The sequence below is a fragment of the Charadrius vociferus genome, unplaced genomic scaffold (genome assembly GCF_000708025.1).
Source record: "Charadrius vociferus isolate BGI_N301 unplaced genomic scaffold, ASM70802v2 scaffold400, whole genome shotgun sequence".
Classification (NCBI taxonomy): domain Eukaryota; kingdom Metazoa; phylum Chordata; class Aves; order Charadriiformes; family Charadriidae; genus Charadrius; species Charadrius vociferus.
In genome coordinates this window covers 1,137,196-1,143,982 of record NW_009646556.1, presented here as the reverse complement: position 1 = coordinate 1,143,982, position 6,787 = coordinate 1,137,196, and positions in this window count along the sequence as shown.

Below are 6,787 nucleotides of genomic sequence, written 5' to 3'. Positions count from 1 at the left end.
GGCGGGGAGCCGCCCCGGGGATTCCCTCCGCTCCGCAGCCGCTTGTTGATAGCCCGGGGTGCCGCGGGGAGCGGGGACGGGTGTTATCGTTGCTCCCGCAGCCTGCGGTCTCCGGAGGTGATAAGAGTACGCGGAGATAGCTCTGATATTTTCAGTGCTCCGCTGGCAAAATAAACGGGTGATAAAAAATTCAGTTAAACTAGCCGAATCTCAGGTGACTGCTTTTCTTGTTTATGTCGTCTTAAAAAACGTGCCTAGCTATCTAGGACCCTCTTCCTCAAACCGGGCCTTTGAATAATACAGCAATGTGTATTGTGTCTGTGGGGCTTTCACAACTGCTCCTGGTAGGCAGAGCTGCTTTTTGCTAGTGGTTAATTTATTCCAATTGCAGAAGAGGATCACGTAAGTAGGAGGGGATTTTGGGCGGTGGTAAGTACATTCTTTAATTGGGCAGCTGATATCAGCGCTCAGCCTGTCTTGGTGTTTTGCTGTGATTTTAAGGTATAAATCAATTTAAATACAGTGAGTGTTTCTAGTGAGAAAATGAAGGATACTTAGATTTGGAGTGTACAGCAGTTCTGGTAAAAGGTTGTTTTGGCTCTTTGTAGGATCCCTTTCTTCTTTTCTGTCTTGGTTATGTTTAGTTCCGTAACCTTTAAGAAGAGGATCTTCCCATGGGCTCATCTGGTGAATCTTACTTGTCCTCTGTGAATCATGCGTGACTCTAGGCAACAAAGAAAAATAAGTAAACACCTGACCTGTTCTTCCTTGCCCGTGCAGTCAAACTTTTCAGAATGCAAATGTAACTGGATGCACAATAATCCCTGAAGGGAGCCTGCACTGCTCAGGCCTGTGCTCAAGGAAGAGAAAAGGGTTAATTTGCTGAGTGGTACTCAGCTGTCATGAGATCAAGGTCCAGTTCCTGCCTTGTCATCATGTTCAGTTCTCTGTTAATCTGTGCCTCAGTCTCCAATATCCCCTTGTCTTTTTGTTTGTTTGTTTGTTTGTTTGCCTATTTTTCAAAGGAATTTTAGATTTCATATACCAAGTAGCTTACATAGGCCTAATGTCCATTATGTTGGTTCTTTCCAGTTCTAATGTGGGCATTTTGGAATGATGAAAGGTAGATGCTTTTTCCAGCTCATCTGTTATCACAGACAATTTGAGGCTCTAGCCCTGAAGGCTGTAGAGAGCCTTGACTTCATTTTGTATAAAAGATCTGTTTTACTCTCAGCTTACTTAACATACAGTTTGCATGTATGAAAGTAACATGTGTTTTTCACCCGTCTCAGCAGGTTGAGACCTCGCGGAGTACTTTTTCCACTAGCTAGCTTTGGCCATGGGTTCATAAGTGAGATTTGTGGAAGCCACTGCCGTGGTGGATAAAGGAAGGTCAACTCAAACTGCTTGTCATTTGGATATGAGACTGCCCGTAGGATGTGTGCAAACAACATACTTCAAGACATTCAGCTCCCCCACCACAGTCTATCAGTAGCTGGAGTAGCTGGCAAGCTGTGAGCTCTTAAGTACTGCTATTCCAACTGCAGCATGGGACCATGCTGCTGGAAGTGAGCTGAGTCTCTTTATTTTAAAACTGATAAATATCTAGTAACATCTCTATTAATATATGGTAGGTAGTTCTGTTTCTGTTTGAACTATAACTGCCTTCTATTTTTTAATTTACTTTCACAGTAATTAAGTGTTGTTTCATATCCTCAGGGTGTATGTATAAAGATATGCTGTCTTGCCTACCTGTGTGGACAAGCATGCTCTTTCCCATTAGCCTTTTCTGTCTCTTCCTAGCTTTTTTGGGTTTATGGCTCTGCACAGGGGAATTTGAACTCCCTTGTGTTACTGCTTTGGTGCTTGGTGCTCCTTTCTACATCCTGTGCAGGGTACCATAGCCTCTTACACTGGGGGAGCATGATAATATGACATGGTGGAGATGGGAAGCTGCTGCTGTCAGACACTGTCTTCAACTGTTTAGTGCTGGCTGGAGTCTGCAGGGTGAAGGGAGGAGAGTAACCCTCCAGAGCCTTCTGTGGCAGCTGATTATGGGGCTCGTGGAGGGATTTGTTGCTGTTGGTGATGCCCCTGATTCCAGACAAGGTAAACTGTGTTTGACTTGAGTGCGCACTTTCAGATTTTTATGTTGAGGCCCTATCACAATGCATACGATTTGTATTGGCACTGCATGAATGCACACAGAGCTGCCTGAGCAATGCCAATTGTCCAGTCTTTCCGTGCGATCCAGTAGCGCCACCGTAGTCAGTATGAGAAATTGGTTACAGTTGTTCTGCTGAATTTTCTCTAGGGAAGACTTAATTTTATCAGCTTGCTATTCAGAACCTTATTTAAAGACTTCTCTGGATTGCATGGTTTGATGGGAGATGAGTTGAAGTGCCTCAGTAATGATAAGGCCCTTCAAAACTGTGGTCTGTTATGCTAATGTAACTGTTTATAACTGGTCTGTAACACTGTGCAGTTGCACAATCTCTTAGGCTGTTCCTTATGATTCTGACAGATCCTTATTTCACTCTGACCTTTTCACTCCAACTTTTATTTGTCATAGCCTTGGTTTTGAATCTTTTTTCTGAATTTTGCTTTATTTGGGACATCAAATGATGTGGTGTCATCTAAACACTGCAGACGTGAAGCCATTCGGCAATAGATTTTCTTGTCAACCGTTTCCATAAGAAGACATCAGTGTGCAATAATTTAGCCTTCCCAGATAGCTCCAGTGCTTGCTTGTGAATAAAGTCAGCCTTTTTTTTTCTAACCAGGTTCCACTGTCTGCCACTGCTTGTAATAGATTTTGACATCTTCCATTTAGAAAAAGAAGTACAAAGAATTTTCCTGTGATCCTATGATAAACATGTGAGCCTTGCTTTATGGATCGGCAGGGATGAGAAATGTGAATTTGGCATCTCTTCAGTCTTTGAAATAATGCCATCGTGTTAGGTTGGGTACACAGAGTAAGAAGAGGGAGAATGGGGCCTGAATAGTGTTTTAAAAAAAGTAAGCTTTGCTTTAATAGGAATCTCAGCTCCACAGTGATTGTGCACCCTGTTAACCAAAGTGTGGTACTGTCATGTGTCCTGTGTGGGAAGTTATTTATCTTCCTGTGACTTTTGTTTGTTGAAATGAGACACTAATCAGCTTGGTGTCACTAACCAGCTTTGGTCAGCTGCCACCCTTGGTTTTTGCCAATGAATTGCTCTGCTTATGTTCCTGTTATCACATGTCTTCCTTTCAGCCCTTCTAACTAGACTTGAGACCTTTTCCTCATGCTTACAGTCTGCATCAGTGCCCTTGTGCAGCACCAGATTATGCTGGTCATTTGCAATAAGCTATTTTCAAGAAGATAGATAAAGAAAGTCTTAGGGTAATAGCAGTGTGCTTTTACTTTAAGCTTCTTCCTGGTTCATTGCTTTTTAATATGTGGTAACTTACTAGTAAAGGCTCTAAGTCTTTTACAAGACTTAAAATAGAGCTCACGTAAAATATGTCTGAAGATACTTTCGATGGGGATACATAAATCATTCAAAAATTCCTTTTCAAAGCACTTAATTCTTATATGTAGGTGTTTTGGCAAAGTCCAGAGATAAGATAAAATTAGTCATATAATGAATTAGACACTACAGCTAAATAACAGTGACAGAAGCATGTATCCAAATATATTTTGGGTTGTCTTAAATTCAAGAACCACTGCTAGCAGCAGTGTGGGAAATGGTGCTGCTACAGTAGTCATAGCAGGATATTTTTGCATAACCTCTGTAGCACGTGCATCTTCAGCATTTTTTGTCTTGCCTCAAAACTGCAGAAGGAAGTCCTGGAGGAGGGAGCCTGGGGAGGAGTTGAGGCAGCCCGTCCAAATTGTTTGGGAGGAAAGAAAGTAACCTGAGCACAGAAATACACTGATGTCAGTGAACTGTCCCTTCTGGTGATTTGTAAATGGTGTGGAGACAGCATCTTCTTCAATTTAGTTGTGTTTTGATGAGGGAGAGTTTTTTTATGTTCTGCTAAGATTGGCATCTGTTTTCCCTCACTGGAAAGTTTAATGTGTAAATTTGGAGATATTAAAGGTGTCTTGTCAGTGCTAAACATGTCAGTGTTTGTTCCTGTTCCACAAATGATGCTTGTGAGATACTTGTAGGATACACAGCAATGGTTATAACTTGAAATGCAGATCCTGATAGGGGTCTTAGGGGCGCAGGGTCATTCTCATGAAGTCCTGTATTTTTTTTTCTGTCTGTGTAATCGGTAATTAGCACAGCACTGATAGCAGTGCCAAACTCCAGAATATTTTTTCAACAATACAGGTGCATAGATAAGTGGACTCTTGCTTCAGATAAGGAAAGATAAGAGTGCAGTATGTGAAAAATGAGAGTGGAGAAGTGCTTTGTGACATGATTAGCTGTTTAGAACACTTGGGTGGGTGAAGGAGATAGTATATACTTTCTTTGTAGCCTGTAAGCAAAGGAATTTCTGAGAAGCTCATTTTAGTGGAGTCCATGGTGCATACCTGAAGTTTCTTTTAGCAGCATGCAGTTTTGTAAGGTTTAATTCATCTATAAAAATGCGCGTCTAGGAAAAGAAAAAAGTTCATGTTACTGCATAAACTGTTAGGTTTGCTAAGCGTGTCTCTCATACCTCTTGGGTGATGAAGACTGAGCTGGAGAGGCGGCAGCTGTCTGGTACCGAGAGGGTCTTGGTGCCAGCTGCTGGTGGCCAGGAGACTTAGCTAAATATAGAAAAACATGGGCCTTTTTGTGGGTTCTCTGGTATTTCAGTTATTTGGAAAAGCTCTGGGAAGGATCTTTGTGATATGTCAAAGTGATTTGAAAGCAACTCCTGTAACTGTGTATGTGTGATTCTGTATGTTGTAAAAAACTGAGAGGAGATAAACCCCACAAATAATCCTCTGCTGGTCGTTTGTAGCTGCTCTTTTTTTGTGTTTTGGAGAACACCTGTATTAGAAGGCTAAGCAATTGTACATGAAAATACATGGATTTTCTATTTAATTCTGCCTGCAAATGCTTGCTCCTTTTGCCTTGCTAAGTTGCCCATTTCAGACTTGAGTTGAGACTAAGTTTGGGGATTTTTTGGGGGATAGCTGAAGCTATGTTTTTATTCAATCTCTGCACTTGTCTTAAGAAATTCCAATAAATTTTTGGGTTTCTTATATTGTGTTCGTAGTGCATCTCTCTCTTGTACAAAATTGATCTGTGTGTGGTTTACTCAATTTGTCCTTGCAAATTTCTTCAGTGTTTCACTTCCATAAATAAAATACTGACATTTCCTTTCTTTACCGCACTGCAGCAAAATTAAGAATTGCATTTTTGCATGCTCTTCAATATAAAGAGCTTTTTGGCTTTTGCTCTGAAGTCCTATGTGAAATGGAGATTAAGGTACTTTGCAGCCTCATTGACTAGGAAATGTAGCCAAACATAATAAATGTGGTTTGACGAAGTTAAAGAACAACAACAAAGTTGGGGAAGATCAAATTTAGTCATCACCGCTTTCTTTTTAAGTGCATGTAACAGAATGGGAGACACCCAGTGCCACCAGGAGAGAAAAGCTGCATTTGGTTAGTTTCCCCTTCCAGTATCAAATCAAAGATTTACACCTGTTCTTGATTATGATGTAACAAGTGATTTAATGTTCAGACTCATTTATATCACAGAAAAATTGCTGTTATATTATTAATATGGGGGAGCAAGATGTATTCAATCAAAGCGTATGTGTCTTCAATGTGTTGGTTCAAGGGTTTTTCTTTAAATACTTTGATCTGTGACCTGAACTACAGAGAACAAAATGCACCATTAAGACATGGTCTAAAGTCTATTGGAATTATATTTTGTATTTTTTATTTATAATTCAAAATTATAAATTTTGAATCTCTTAATTGTACTAAGCTGACTTTTATTCTCACAAATAAGAATGTTTCAGTGTCCTTTTGTTGTTTGAGTTAGTGAAATCTCTTTCTTAATTATTAGTTTTCAATAGGCATCTGTTTAAATGATGCCAAGTGATCCCTTAGCAATGAGTAGTACTGTTCTTGTTCTTTCAGTTGAGTTGCTTTGGATGATTTATTTCAGTATACTTGGAGTTTGTCATGCATGGAGAACTGTGCATCTTTCACAGTGGCTGCTGTGGTGAACACTAAGCAAACAATATCTTCTTTTTCAAGCAAGCAAAATAACAAAATACCATACACAAAAAATATTAGTCTTTTAGCAAAATCAAATACTTTTAATATGTTCTGTCTTTAAATAAAAAAGTCTACACAACCAGGAAAAATACAGCTCTTATAATGCAGGTAGGACAAACTTCTCTGGATTTTGCATACAATAACATTTTGTGTACTGTTATGTGGTACAGGTCCCCTTTCTTCTGCCATCCTCTGCGTACCTATCCGGAGGTTATTTTGTAGGCTGTCTACTGCCTATTTGTCCCGAGTGACTCTTACTTTAAACATTGTTTCCCAAGTCCCAAACTGACACTTCTGAACCATAAAAAGAAATTACTGGAGTTAAAGGAGTAGCATTTTTTCCTAATAGGTCATGTAATAGGGCTTTAGATTTTGTGGTAGGTATTAGGTTTGGCCTGGAAAAGATGACTGTTTACTTCTCGACAGTCTTCATTCATGTCTGAGCAACAGAGGTATAAGTTAGAACAGTTCTGGGAATACATCTTTTTCAAACTTTATGTTGCTATTAAAGGTACTTGGTGGAATTTTTTCTTAATCATCTTTTGATCTTCATTCTGCTCTGTAGGACAGAGA